Source organism: Salmo trutta, chromosome 11 (assembly GCF_901001165.1).
Source record: "Salmo trutta chromosome 11, fSalTru1.1, whole genome shotgun sequence".
NCBI lineage: Eukaryota > Metazoa > Chordata > Actinopteri > Salmoniformes > Salmonidae > Salmo > Salmo trutta.
The window spans coordinates 8,509,215-8,524,228 of record NC_042967.1 but is presented as its reverse complement, the minus strand read 5'-3'; the positions used below and the strand labels follow the sequence as shown (position 1 = coordinate 8,524,228).

The window sequence follows — 15,014 nt, the reverse complement described above, 5'->3', positions numbered from 1 at the left end:
CTTGGCCAAACTGAGCAATCGGGGGAGAAGGGCCTTGGTCAGGGAGGTGACCAAGAACCCGATGGTCACTCTGACAGAGCTCTAGAGTTCCTCTGTGGAGATTGGAGAACCTTCCAGAAGTCATCTCTGCAGCACTTCACCAATCAAGCGTTTATGGTAGAGTGGCCAGACGGAAGCCACTGCTCAGTAAAAGCCCGCTTTGAGTTTGCCAAAACGCCCCTAAAGACTCTCGGACCATGAGAAACAAGATTCTCTGGTCTGATGAAACCAAGATTGAACTCTTTGGCCTGAATGCCAAGCGTCACACCTGGAGGAAACCTGGCACCATCCCTACGACGAAGCATGGTAGTGGCAGCATCATGCTGTGGGGAAGTTTTTTAGCAGCAGGGACTGGGAGACTAGTCGGTATCGAGGCAAAGATGAACGTAGCAAAGTACAGGGAGATCCTTGATGAAATCCTGCTCCAGAGCGCTCAGGACCTCAGACTGGGGCAAAGGTTCACCTTCCAACAGGACAACAACCCTAAGCACACAACCAAGACAACGCATGAGTGGCTTTGGGTCAAGTCTCTGAATGTCCTTGAGCGGCCCAGCCAGAGCCTGGACTTGAACCCAATCGAACATCTCTGGAGAGACCTGAAAATAGCCATGCAGCAAAGCTCCCCATCCAACCTGACAGTGCTTGAGAGGATCTGCAGAGAAGAATGGGAGAAACTCCCCAAATAAAGGTGTGCCAAGCTTGTAGCATCATACCCAAGAAGACTCGAGGCTGTAATCGCTGCCAAAGATGCTTCAACAAAGTACTGAGTAAATACATTTTTTTATAAATGTTCAAAAATATTTAATCCATTTTAGAATAAGGCTGTAACATAACAAAATGTGGAAAAAGTCAAGGGGTCTGAATAAGTTCCAAATGCACTGTATTTGTGTGGCTACGATGTCATCTTTAGACCACAGCATTTTCTGCTTGGTTTCCCGAAAAATGCATTGAAAGAAATTTAATAGGCTACTACCGTCATCTGATGATGCTTCTAACAATATAGTAAAAGGCGTGTTGTGTTGGGTGATGTGCTAAAGTCTGATGTTGTCTATTTTGAACACTGCCGGTGTGTTTGAGTTGTCCCCTCTCAGAAAAGGTAAAATTGCAACCCACAACCCAAATTTATCACTAACATTTCTCAATCGTTTGTGCTTCCTGAATTTAGTATGTTTGCTGATAACATTTATTATTATCGTAGATTTGCGTTATTCTACAAAGTTATATCTTAAGTTACCTTAACCTGGTAACGTAACTCTTGCTCTACCTCTGCCTCTCTCTTCCTGAATGAGAAAGGTGTACACTTTGACAGACAGTCCAACAATGAGTCAGAAATGTTTAAGGTTTAAGACACATTTTCTAAATATGCTGTTATTCCCCTTTAAGAGTAGCCCACTGACCTCTGTGAAGACTGAATGCAGCCTGTGGGGCAAGATGAGTTTGACTATAGGCTATATGATGTTCACAAATGCCTATTTCATTACTTATTTTTTATCCCAAGACACTTTTAATGAGAAAATGTATGCAGTTTATCAAGTTCATGATGATTTTTTGTTGTTGAGGTATGTGTGGTTTTCATATGGTGTATTTAACATTTGTTTATGTTTAATAAACACAAAATTAGACTTTTCATTCTAAGACTAATTGAGACTCTTTAGTATACATCACATCAAGGCTCGTGTCCACAAAGCATATCAGAAAAGGTCCTAGGAATTCTGGAGAAAAAAAACCTCCCAGCTCAGAGTATGTTTTAGGATGATGTTATGACACTGCTCAGACAAACTGAGCCAGGAGTAAAATCCACTCATAAGTTTCTCAGCTGGTAATCATGACAGTTTGATGTACCGTAAAGGAAAGATAGTGATGACGACGCTCATTGAAATTGTTGCAAATGAAGGGGAATAATTACGTTGAGGTATCGCCCGCTGTGAACTCTATAGCATGCTTCAGACAACCATAGTGAATGTGACTGTACATCAAATGTTGCGATGGTAAAACGTTTGATAGAATTTTCACCTGACGTGATCACTTTGCCTTCTCTTAATTATCACCTAATATGTTGGCATGCATAACCTTTTTTTAAAATGTTTTTACTATATTGTTATTGTTGACAACATGACCGTTAGATCAACACACTCGTCACTCCCGTTTAACAACTCTAAATTGCTTTGGCACAGTAGGAATCAAGTCACTTGCCGATAATGTTGCATCCAACATTTTAAAGGTCTATTTTAATTAAACACAATCAAATGTAACATAAGTCCTAGATTCCTTCAATTGCCCAATTTATGGGCATGACCAATTTAGACATGTTTTTAACAATGTGTTATTGCGCTTCAAAGGGATAACTTGAAATAACATAATGTAGGTAATTAAATAATCCAAAGAAAAACAGGTTTATTTATTATGTGAAATATGCCTAATTTGAATTCATTGTCAAAGGTGCAAGATATACTGTTGCATGTAGGTCTGGATTATTTATGGACTGATCACATGGCAGTATCAAAACATTCTTTCAACAACTCCAAAGTAATTGAATGTGGCGCAGGAAACACTGACTCGCTGCATTGTTGTATTACCAAGACACCTGCTGGTAACTCTTAACTGGTTAGGACAGCTCGAGAGGTCTCCTAAATATCTGTCAACTAGGTGTGACTCTTGTGACTAAAGAGGCTTCATGCATATCTTCTATTTTGACCCATTAGAGTAGGAGTAAACTCCCACTGGGCACAGATGTCTATTCCATGTTGGTTCAAACCTGGAAACAACGTTGATTCAACCAGTGTCTCTATTCTCAACATATTCTGCATACACATAACAACACTTTATTACCAATCACTTAATTATAAATAAATATACCTAGTGTCAAGTAATCAAATCAACTAACATGTTTGCAATCTCTCATTACCCAATCAGAAAATGCTCCATAGCTAACCCTACAGCAGGGTGCTCATATGAGATTTCTTGATCCAACATCCTCTCACTCTGTATCTCTTACAGTCAGTAGACATGGAGGATGGGAAGCCTGATCTGCTGCTGGTCAAAGAGGAGACAATAGAAGATGAACCAGAGAGCATTGATCTGCTGAGTGGACTAAAGATGGGGGAGCAAGGTAAGGGAGACATACATATATCCTTCATACAGTAATAGATTTTCAATGGGAATAGTGATGCACCTGGCTATAGTTTTTTTCTTCATTCATAAAATGAAATCAATGCAACTTATGTTGACATACAAAAACACACATTATAATGTATGAACTTGACCAGGTAATTGACAAAATATCTGCCATGTTTGTAATGTCTATTTTGTAACCTCTTCATGCAGGTGATTGGCTGGAGGCTAACAGAGGAGACTGGGCAGCCATCTTTGATTCCTAGACCCAGACCGATGCAGTCAAGTGCCCAGGGGACAACATCACTGAGCAGGCAATGGACCAGAGGCGACATAGTGGAGGTCAGTGGATGGGACAAAGTCCTGGGGGACGACACTGTTAACCACAACCAGAAACAGACAGTCGAACACAAAACATCCAAACTTAGTCTCCATGACAACAGACTGGCTGTGACCAGGATGAGGAGTAGATTTGGTCGACAGGGACAGGGAGGTGTCCGTATGCAGGGGGAAGAGAACAGACACAGACTCGGCTAGCGATGCCTGCCTTCCAAAGGATCTATAAACTGGAACATGGACCCTAATACAACACAGACACTTCCTGGCCTTCGTCCTCCTCACACTCTCCTTATGTTAAAACCTCTTATGGCTAGGGGGCAGTATTTTCACGGCTGGATAAAAAACGTACCCGATTTAATCTGATTATTAGTCCTGCCCAGAAACTGGAATATGCATATAATTATTAGCTTTGGAGAGAAAACACTCCAAAGTTTCTGAAACTGTTTGAATGGTGTCTGTGAGTATAACAGAACTCCTATGGCAGGCAAAAACCTGAGATGCTTCTGTTCAGGAAGTACCCTGTCTGAACATTTCTTGCCCTTCTTTATTATCTCTATCGTTTACAAAGGATCTCTGCTCTTACGTGACACTTCGCACGTCTCCAATGAGGTCTCATAGCCCGGGAAAAACAGGAATGACGTAATTCAAAGCCCTGGCTGAAACAAAGGAGAGCAAAAGCTAAGTGGTCACTCAATGGACTAAGCCTTAGGCGCATGACACGCCCCGCCCCCGGCTTTCGGTTTTTTCCTCAGTTTACAGACAGGCAGATTCCCGGTCGGAATATTATCGCTTCTCTACGAGATAAATTGCATAAAAATTGGTTTTAAACAGCGGTTGACATGCTTCGAAGTACGGTAATGGAATATTTAGAAATTTGTCATATTTTGCGTCATGCTCGTGGCCGAGATTTAGCGTTGGGATAGTGTCTGGAACGCACGAACAAAACGTCTTGATGGAACATAACGATGGATTATTTGGGACCAAACCTACATTTGTTATTGAAGTAGAAGTCCTGGCAGTGTATTCTGACGAAGAACAAGCAAGGTAAGAACATTTTTCTTATAGGAAATGTGATTTTGGTGAAGGCTAAACTTGCAGGGTGTCTAAATAGCTAGCCCTGTAATGCCGGGCTATGTACTTAGATTATTGCAAAATGTGCTTCATCCGAAAAGCTATTTTAAAATCGGACATATCGAGTGCATAGAGGAGTTCTGTATCTATAATTCTTAAAATAATTGTTATGCTTTTTGTGAACGTTTATCGTGAGTAATTTAGTAAAATCACCGGAAGTGTTCGGTGGGAATGCTAGTTCTGAACGTCACATGCTAATGTAAAAAGATGGTTTTTGATATAAATATGAACTTGATTGAACAGACATGCATGTATTGTATAACATAATGTCCTAGGTGTATCATCTGATGAAGATCATCAAAGGTTAGTGCTGCATTTAGCTATGGTTTGGGTTTATGTGACATGATATGCTAGCTTGAAAAATGGGTGTCTGAATATTTCTGGCTGGGTACTCTGCTGACATATTCTAATGTTTTGCTTTCGCTGTAAAGCCTTTTTGAAATCGGACAGTTTGGTTAGATAAAGGAGAGTCTTGTCTTTAAATAGCTGTAAAATAGTCATATGTTTGAAAAATGGAAGTTTTCGATTTTAGAGGAGTTTGAATTTCGCGCCCCGCCCATCATTGGATATTGGAGCAATCGTTCCGCTAGCGGAACGTGTAGATGTAAGAGGTTTTAAACTATACCTCAGAAAATGTCGGTGTCTCAACACTAAATGGCTACACAAGCCCATTGACAAATGACAGTCGTAGAGATGGAATCAGTAACGTTGGAAGCGCCAAAGTGAAGCGCTTCAGTTTTCCCAAACAGATGGAGGTGGTTTTCCCAAACAGATCTACCAGAGGATGCACACGGTGGAGAAACTCTTCAGCTGCCACCTGTGCCGGGCCAGTTTCTCCCACCCGTCCAACATGAAGAGGGCTCAGGGTTCACACAGGAGAGAAACCCTACAGCTGCCCCCAGTGTGAGAAGAGGTTCAGAAGGCACCTGAAGGTCCACACAGGACATGTACGCACTGCGGGAAGAGGTTCTCAGAAAGGTGCCAGATCAGAGTACACCAGCAGAAAATGCACACGGCCCATCTATAGAGTATAGTGACATGTAATGTAGTACTAGTTAGTTTGTTTGTAGTTAATTCTGTTGATTTTGGCTGTATAGGGAACTTCAACTGGATGAAGTGAACTGAGGAAAGAATTAGTATGAGGCAGAGTAGATATGGTGATGTTTGGTTCGATGGTGCCTGTAAAAATGCTGATATGTTGATACTGGTGTCAGCGCTGGAAAAAGTACCCAAAGGTCATACGTTAGTAAAAGTAAAGATACCTTAATAGAAAATGACTCAAGTAAAAGTGAAAGTCACCCAGTAAAATATTACTTGAGTAAAAGTACAAAAGTATTTGGTTTTAAATATACTTAAGTATCAAAAGTAAATGTACAGGGCCTCCTGAGTGGCGCAGCGGTCTAAGGCACTGCATCGCCATGCTAGAGGCGTCACTACATACCCGGGTTCGAACCCAGGCTGTATCACAACCGGCCGTGATTGGGAGTCCCATAGGGCGGTGCACAATTGGCCCAGTGTCGTTAGGGGAGGGTTTGCCTGGGGTAGGCTGTCATTGTAAAATAAGAATTTATTCTTAAACTAACTTGTGCTCATCGTGCTCTAGCGACTCCTTGTCGCGGCCCGGGCGCCTGCAGGCTGATCTCTGTCGTCAGTTGAACAGTGTTTCCTCCGACATATTGGTGCGGCTGGCTTCTAGGTTAAGCGGGCAGGTGTTAAGAAGCGCAGTTTGGCGGGTCATGTTTCAGAGGACGCATGACTCGACCTTTGTCTCCCGAGCCCGTTAGGGAGTTGCAGCGATGAGACAATATCTAAATTGTGCATTTATGTTTACTGTGTCCACCAGATCAGAGGCAGTAGGGATGACCAGGGATTCTCGAAGTGCATGAGGAACATTTTCCTGTCCTGCTAAGCATTCAAAACGTATGAGTACTTTTGGGTGTCAGGGAAAATGTATGGAGTAAAAAGTACATTATTTTCTTTAGGAATGTATTGAAGTAAAAGTTGTCCAAAATATGAATAGTAAAGTATAGATGCCCCAAAAAATTACTTAAGTACTTTACACCACTGACTGGTGTTTTATAGTGAGATAAGGATAGTGCCTTAATTTATGTTTACTTGACATGAAGTAGTGAAGGTGTGTGTAACCTTTTCCAAACTATTCTAAAATGCATTGTATCAAAGCTAGGGTACCAGATTTACAGAAAAGTTTTTATTTTTATCACGTATAGTCCCTTATGTGAGTGTATGATCCTTTTGTTGAAATTAAATACAAAATTGACTTTTTTGGGGGCTGTATCATTTGTTTCCCTTATCTCAATCAGCTCCTAGTGGCCAGGGACTTTAATGCAGGGAAACTTAAATCCTTTTTACCTAATTTCTATCAGCATATTAAATGTACAACCAGAGGGAAAACAACTCTAGACCACCTTTACTCCACACACAGAGACACGTACAAAGCTCTCCCTCATCCTCCATTTGGCTAATCTAAACATAATTCTATCCTCCTGATTCCTGCTTACAAGCTAAAATTGAAGCAGGAAGCACCAGTGACTCGGTCAATAAAAAAAGTGGTCAGATAAAGCGTCAATACAGGACTAAGATCGAATCATACTACACCGGCTTCGACGCTCGTCGGATGTGGCAGGGCTTGCAAACTACTACAGACTACCAGGGGAAGCACAGCCGAGAGCTGCCCAGTGACACAAGCCTACCAGACGAGCTAAATTACTTCTATGCTCGCTTCGAGGCAAGTAACGCTGAAACATGCACGAGAGCATCAGCTGTTCCAGACGACTGTGTGATCACGCTCTCCGCAGCCGATGTAAGACCTTAAACAGGTCAACATTCACAAGGCCGCAGGGCCAGACGGATTACCAGGACGTGCACTCCGAGCATGCGCTGACCAACTGGCAAGTGTCTTCACTGACATTTTCAACCTGTCCCTGTCTGAGTCTGTAATACCAACATGTTTCAAACAGACCACCATAGCCCCTGTGCCCAAGAACACTATGGTAACCTGCCTAAATGACTACTGACCCATAGCACTCACGTCTGTAGCCATGAAATGCTTTGAAAGGCTGGTCATGGCTCACATCAACACCATTTTCCCAGAAACCCTAGACCCACTCCAATTTTCATACTGCCCCAACAGATCAACAGATGATGCAATCTCTATTGCACTCCACACTGCCCTTTCACGCCTGGTCAAAAGGAACACCTATGTGAGAATGCTATTCATTGACTACAGCTCAGCGTTCAACACCATAGTGCCCTCGAAGATCATCACTAAGCTAAGGACCCTGGAACTAAACACCTCCCTCTGCAACTGGATCCTGGACTTCCTGACGGGCCGCCCCCAGGTGGTAAGGGTAGGTAACAACACATCCGCCACACTGATCCTCAACACGGGGGCCCCTCAGGTGCGTGCTCAGTACCCTCCTGTACTCCTTGTTCACTCATGACTGCACGGCCAGGCACGACTCCAACACCATCATTACGTTTGCCGATGACACAACAGTGGTAAGCCTGATCACCAACAACGACGAGACAGCATATAGGGACAAGGTCAGAGACCTGGCCGTGTGGTGCCAGGATAACAACCTCTCCCTTAACGTGATCAAGACTAAGAAGATGATTGTTGACTACAGGAAAATGAGGACCGAGCACGCCCCCATTCTCATCGACCGTGCTGTAGTGGAGCAGGTTGAGAGCTTCAAGTTTCTTGGTGTCCACATCACCAACAAACTAACATGGTCTAAGCACACCAAGACAGTCGTGAAGGGGGCATGACAAAACCTATTCCCCTTCAGGAGACTGAAAATATTTGGTATGGGTCCTCAGATCCTCAAAAGGTTCTACAGCTGCACCATCGAGAGCATCCTAACTGATTGCATCACTGCCTGGTATGGCAACTGCTCGGCCTCCGACTGCAAGGCACTACAGAGGGTAGTGCGTATGGCCCAGTACATCACTGGGGCCAAACTTCCTGCCATCCAGGACCTCTATACCAGGCAGTGTCAGATGAAGGCCCTAAAAATTGTCAAAGACTCCAACCACCCAAGTCATAGACTGTTCTCTCTGCTAACGCATGGCAAGCGGTACCGGAGCGCCAAGTCTAGGTCCAAGAGGCTTCTAAACAGCTTCTACCCCCAAGCCATAAGACTACTGAACATCTAATCAAATGGCTACCTAGACTACCCCCTCTTTTACGCTGCTGCTACTCTGTTATTATCTATGCATAAATCACTTTATTAACTCTACCCACATGTATACATTTCCTCAACTAACCGGTGGCCCCGCACATTGACTCTGTACCAGTACCCCCTGTATATACAGTTGAAGTCGGAAGTTTACATACACTTAGGTTGGAGTCATTCAAACTCGTTGTTCAACCACTCCACAAATGTCTTGTTAACAAACTATAGTTTTGGCAAGTCGGTTAGGACATCTACTTTGTGCATGACACAACTAATTTTTCTAACAATTGTTTACAGACAGATTATTTCACTTATAATTCACTGTATCACAATTCAAGTTGGTCAGAACTTTACATACACTAAGTTGACTGTGCCTTTAAACAGCTTGGGAAATTCCAGAAAATGATGTCATGGCTTTAGAAGCTTCTGTTTGGCTAATTGACATAATTTGAGTCAATTGGAGGTGTACCTGTGGATGTATTTGAAAGCCTACCTTCAAACTCAGTGCCTCTTTGCTTGACTTCATAGGAAAATCAAAAGAAATCAGCCAAGACCTCAGAAAAAAATGTGTAGACCTCCACAAGTCTGGTTCATCCTTGGGAGCAATTTCCAAATGCCTGAAGGTACCACGTCCATCTCTACAAACAATAGTACGCAAGTATAAACACTCCTAGAGATGAATGTACTTTGGTGCGAAAAGTACAAATCAATCCCAGAACAACAGCAAAGGATCTTGTGAAGATGCTGAAGGAAACAGGTAAAAAATATCTATATCCACAGTAAAACAAGTCCTATATCGACATAACCTGAAAGGCCTCTCAGCAAGTAAGAAGCCACTGCTCCAAAACCGCCATAAAAATGCCAGACTACGGTTTGCAACTGCACATGGGGACAAAGATCGTACTTTTTTGAGAAAAGGTCCTCTGGTCTGATGAAACAAAAATAGAACTGTTTGGCCATAATGACCATCGTTATGTTTGGAGGAAAAAGGGGAGGCTTGCAAGCCGAAGAACACCATCCCAACTGTGAAGCACGGGGGTGGCAGCATCATGTTGTGGGGATGCTTTGCTGCAGGAGGGTCTGGTGCACTTCACAAAATAGATGACATCATGAGGCAGGGAAAATTATGTGGATATATTGAAGCAACATCTCAAGACATCAGTCAGGAAGTTAAAGCTTGGTCGCAAATGGGTCCTCCAAATGGACAATGACCCCAAGTACACTTTCAAAGTTGTGGCAAAATGGCTTAAGGACAACAAAGTCAAGGTATCGGAGTGGCCATCACAAAGCCCTGACCTCATCCTATAGAAAATTTGTGGGCAGACCTGAAAAAGCGTGTGTGAACAAGGAGGCCTATAAAACCTGACTCAGTTACACCAGCACTGTCAGGAGGAATGGGCCAAAATTCACCCAACTTATTGTGGGAAGCTTGTGGAAGGCTACCCAAAACGTTTGACCCAAGTTAAACAATTTAAAGGCAATGCTACCAAATACTAATTGAGTCTATGTAAACTTCTCACCCACTGGGAATGTGATGAAAGAAATGAAAGCTGAAATAAATCAATCACTCTACTATTATTCTGACATTTCACATTCTTAAAATAAAGTGGTGATCCAAACCGACCTAAGACAGGATTATTTTTACTAGAATTAAATGTCAGGAATTGTGAAAAACTGAGTTTAAATGTATTTGGCTAAGGTGTATGTAAACTTCCGACTTCAACTGTAGCCTCGCTATTGTTATTTTACTGCTGCTCTTTTATTATTTATTACTTTTATTTCTTTTTTTGTGGTATTTTTCTTAACTGCATTGTTGGTTTGTAAGTAAGCAATTAACTGTAAGGTTGTTGTATTCGGGCGCATGTGACAAATACAATTTGATTTGATTTACCTAATTCTTGAATCAACACATGGAAAAAATATATAATAATAAACTCCAATGGCTTCATATTGTTAGGTATTTGAATGAAAGGGTTAGAGATGGGCTTGACTGTGGTTAACATTTTATAATATGTCACGTTTCTGTGAGTACAGCAAAGAGTTTCTTATATAATCCCTTCACACTTTTATGTTCAATTTGTGTTTACAGTCTGCAGTCCATGAGGATCCGCTGATATCCGGTGTTGCTGGTGGGAGAGAGTGGACCTCTGAAGCAGCTGGTCACAAACCCTGGCCCTTGGTCAGAACCAGTCACTCTTCCTTGCCGAGTCAGAACCAGGCGAGAACCACGAGGGACAGTGCAGGGATGGAGCAGGGCCTGGGGCTAATAGAAATAGACCATCCTGTTTCCATGATACAAACATCACAGTATCCATGATCAGGATGGGTGTTAAACACAAGAGGTACCTAGCCTATAACACAGCACACAATCCCAACAACACCCAAACAATGGCTAGAGGTCAAGGAGGGAGCTCAAAGACTAACCACCTGAGGGTGGTCGCTCCTGCTTCTACCTCCTCTGGTGTCATTGGGTCACAACGTGGGAGGCCGAGCGTTAGGACCGACGCCGACAAGCCGTACGCCTTCCCCACGTGTGGGAAGCGCTTCGCTTAGGCGAACTACACTACATGACCAAAAGTATGTGGACACCTGCCAGTCGAACATCTCATTCCAAAATCATCTAATATGGAGATGGTTACCCCTTTATTGCTATAACGGGAAGGCTTTACACTAGAAGGCTTTCTGGGAAGGCTTTCCACTAGATGTCGGAACATTGCTGCGGGGACTTGCTTCCATTCAGCCACAATAGCATTAGTGAAGTCGGGCACTGATGTTGGCCGATTAGGCCTGGCTCGCAGTCAGCGTTCCAATTCATCCCAAAGGTGTTCGATGGGACTGAGGTCAGGGCTCTGTGCAGGCCAGTCAAGTTCTTCCACACCAATCTTGACAAACCATTTCTGTATGGACCTTGCTTTGTGCACGGTTGCATTGTTATGCTGAAACAAGAAAGGGCCTTCCCCAAACTGTTGCCACAAAGTTTGAAACACAGAATCGTCTAGAATGTTATTGTATGCTGTAGTGTTAAGATTTCCCTTCACTAGAACTAAAGGGCCCGAACCATGAAAAACAGCCCTAGACCATTATTCCTCCTCCACCAAACTTTACAGTTAGCACTATGCATTCGGGCAGGTAGAGTTCTTCTGGCATCCCCCAAACCCAGATTAATCTGTCGGACTGCCAGATGGTGAAGCGTGATTCATCACTCCAGAGAACACGTTTCCACTGCTCCAGAGTCACGGCTGAGCCGTTGTTGCTCCTACATTTTTCCACTTCACAATAACAACACTTACGGTTGACCGGGGCATCTCTAGCAGGGCAGAAATGTGACAAACTGAAATGTGATGAACTGACAGTGCCACGTTGAAAGTCACTGAGGTCCTCAGTAAGGCCATTCTACTGCGTATTGTCTATGGAGATTGCATGGCTGTGTGCTTGATTTTATACACCTGTCAGTAACGGGTGTGGCTGAAATAGCCGAATCCACTAATTTGAAGGGGTGTCCACATACTTTTGTATATAAATCAAATCAAACGTTATTTGTCACATGCATCGAATACAACAGGTGTAGTAGACCTTACCATGAAATGCTTACTTACAAGCCCTTAGTCAACAATGCAGTTCAAGAAATAGAGTTAAGAAAATATTTACTAAATAAACTAAAGTAAAAAATAACAATAATGTGGCTATATACAGGGGGTACCAGTACCGAGTCAATGTGCGGGGGTACAGGTTAGTAGAGGTAATTTGTACATGTAGGTAGGGGTAAAGTGACTATGCATAGATAATACATGTAAATAGTCCAGGTGGCCATTTGATTAATTGTTCAGCAGTCTTATGGCTTGGGGGTAGAAGCTGTTAAGGAGCCTTATATAGTGTATTTACTGAACAAAAATAGAAAATGCAACATGCAAGAATTTCAACGATTTTACTGAGTTACAGTTCATAAGAAAATCAGTCAATTTAAATAAATAAATTAGGCCCTGATCTATGGATTTCACATGACTGGGCAGGGCGCAGCCATGGGTGAGCCTGGGAGGTTATAGGCTCACCCACTTGGAAGCCAGTAGTGATGGGTCGTTCGCGAACGAGTTGGCTCTTGTAGGTGAACGTTGGGAGCCGGCTCGCATATCAGAAGAGCCTAATCTATTTATAAAAAAAATTAAAAAATAAGATATGAATAATCAAAAGATTTAAATGAATACAATTAACTAATTCAAAGAACGAAAAAATAATAATAATAATATAGGCCTAAATGCTCAAGCGCACACAGATTCGTTCTGACTGTCTGCTCAGACTAACAGCCTCACCTGTTGTTCCTGTCAATCAATGAACCAATGAACCAAAGATGCGTGAGGGAGGGCGAAGCCAACTAACTCACAGTCACACACTTAGCAGCCGAGGAGAGAGAGGAAGGACAGCTGTGAAAAGAACAGCTGGAAAATGAGTCGGAAGCACAGTAGCATTTGGATGCATTTTAATAATGTAGACAATGTTAGAGCACAATGTAGAATTTGCCAAAACAAAATCTCATATAAATCCGGTTCTATGCACAACCTAGACCGGCATATGCGAACTGTGCACCCAACTGTGAAGCTAGCTGTAGCGGAGCTTCGAGGAACTAGCGGGCCTGCTAGTGATAGTGGTGGAGCCAGCACCTCCACATGTGGAGATGTATCCACTCAGTCAAGTAGGCCTACTCCACGACCCACAGCAACGCAGTCTTCTATGGACCAGTTTATGCCAAAGTCTATGTCTGTAGCAAAACAAGGCCAAATTGATATTGCATTGGCTAAAATTATTGCCACTGATCTCCAGCCATTTTCGATCATGGAGGACAGAGGTTTTAGAAATTATAGCGATAGTCTAAATCCAATGTACACAATTCCAAGCAGGAAAACCCTTTCAAAATCACTTATTCTACAACTGTACGAGAGCACACAGGCTTCAGTGCGGGAAAGAGTCCAAAAGCTACTGCAGTTTGCCTTACCACTGACTGCTGCACATCAAGGGTAAGCACTTCTTACATGTTGGTTACATGTCACTTCATTGAAGATTTTTCGATGTCTAGCTGTCTTCTGGATTGCTTTGAGTTCAGCGACAGACACAACTCAGAGAACTTGGCAGAGGAACTGTTGAGAGTGGCCAGAGAATGGCAAGTAGATGGAAAAGTGGTCTGTTGTATTAGCGACAATGCAGCTAACATAACCAAAGCCATGAACATGTTTAAATGGACCTATCATCCATGTCTTGCCCACACAATCAACCTGATTGTAAGAGATGCTCTGAAGGTGATGAAGCCCACTATGGACAAAGTGAAAGCAGCTGTGGAATACTTCCACAGGAGCACAGTAGGTGCTGAAAAACTAAAGTCTACACAACGCCAGATGGGGATGCCTCAGCTGAGGCCTAAACAAGACACTACAAGGTGGAATTCAACATTTTATATGTTGAAGCGGTTTCTTGAGTCAAAGGATGCCATCATCTCTACCCTGGCCATTGTCAATGCACATGTTGATGCTCTGACCCAAGAGGAATGGGAGGTGGTGGAGGAGGTGTGCAGAGTCCTGGAAGCCTTTGAACAGGTCACTGTGGAGATCAGTGGAGAGAGGTACAGTAAGCAGTTATTACTTCATCATTATTTAATCCAGTATTATATATGTATATGAGCAGTAGATGATAATGTAGTATTAGTACACAAAACATGAACCTGAACTAATACGTTACTGTTCTCTCTTTTCAGCTATGTGACAGCCTCAAAAATGATACTCCTGTGTAAGGGTCTGCAGCAAATCACAGCCAACCGCCAGAGAGAAGCAAATGTAACCACAGGACATGTGACAGAGTTGATGGACACCCTGTGTTCATCAATAGACAGAAAGTTCCACAGAATGGAATATAATCACATGCTATCAGAAACCGCTGCCCTTGACCCCAGGTTTGAGAAGTTAGCCTTCAGTGATGCCAGAGCGATTGATGAGGCTCTTCAAACAAACCAATGCATTTTTAAATACATTGTGGTTAAGGTGGAGTATGATTTCATTTAATAATTTAATTTGAATTGTTTTAACACCAATCATAGTCAAACTATCGCAAACTGTTTGACTTGAAAAAATCCGAAACATATCTTTTTTAAAGAGCCGTTTGGGATCCAAAAGAGCTAGCTCTTTTTGGTGAGCTGAGCCAAACGAGCGGGCTCAC

At 42.7% G+C, this 15,014-nt stretch overlaps 1 protein-coding gene and 1 long non-coding RNA gene across 6 annotated transcripts in view; both read left to right on the top strand.

Annotated features, from left to right (window-relative positions):
- Nucleotides 1-15,014, top strand: part of LOC115201835 (zinc finger protein 19-like) — a 90,454-nt gene that overhangs the window by 35,606 nt on the left and 39,834 nt on the right. The gene's annotated exons all lie outside the window — the stretch shown is intronic.
- On the top strand, nucleotides 3,111-11,393 carry LOC115201964 (uncharacterized). The gene is made up of 3 exons (XR_003879866.1): nucleotides 3,111-3,148; nucleotides 3,364-3,492; nucleotides 10,906-11,393. It is a non-coding gene; the product is annotated as an uncharacterized LOC115201964 (long non-coding RNA).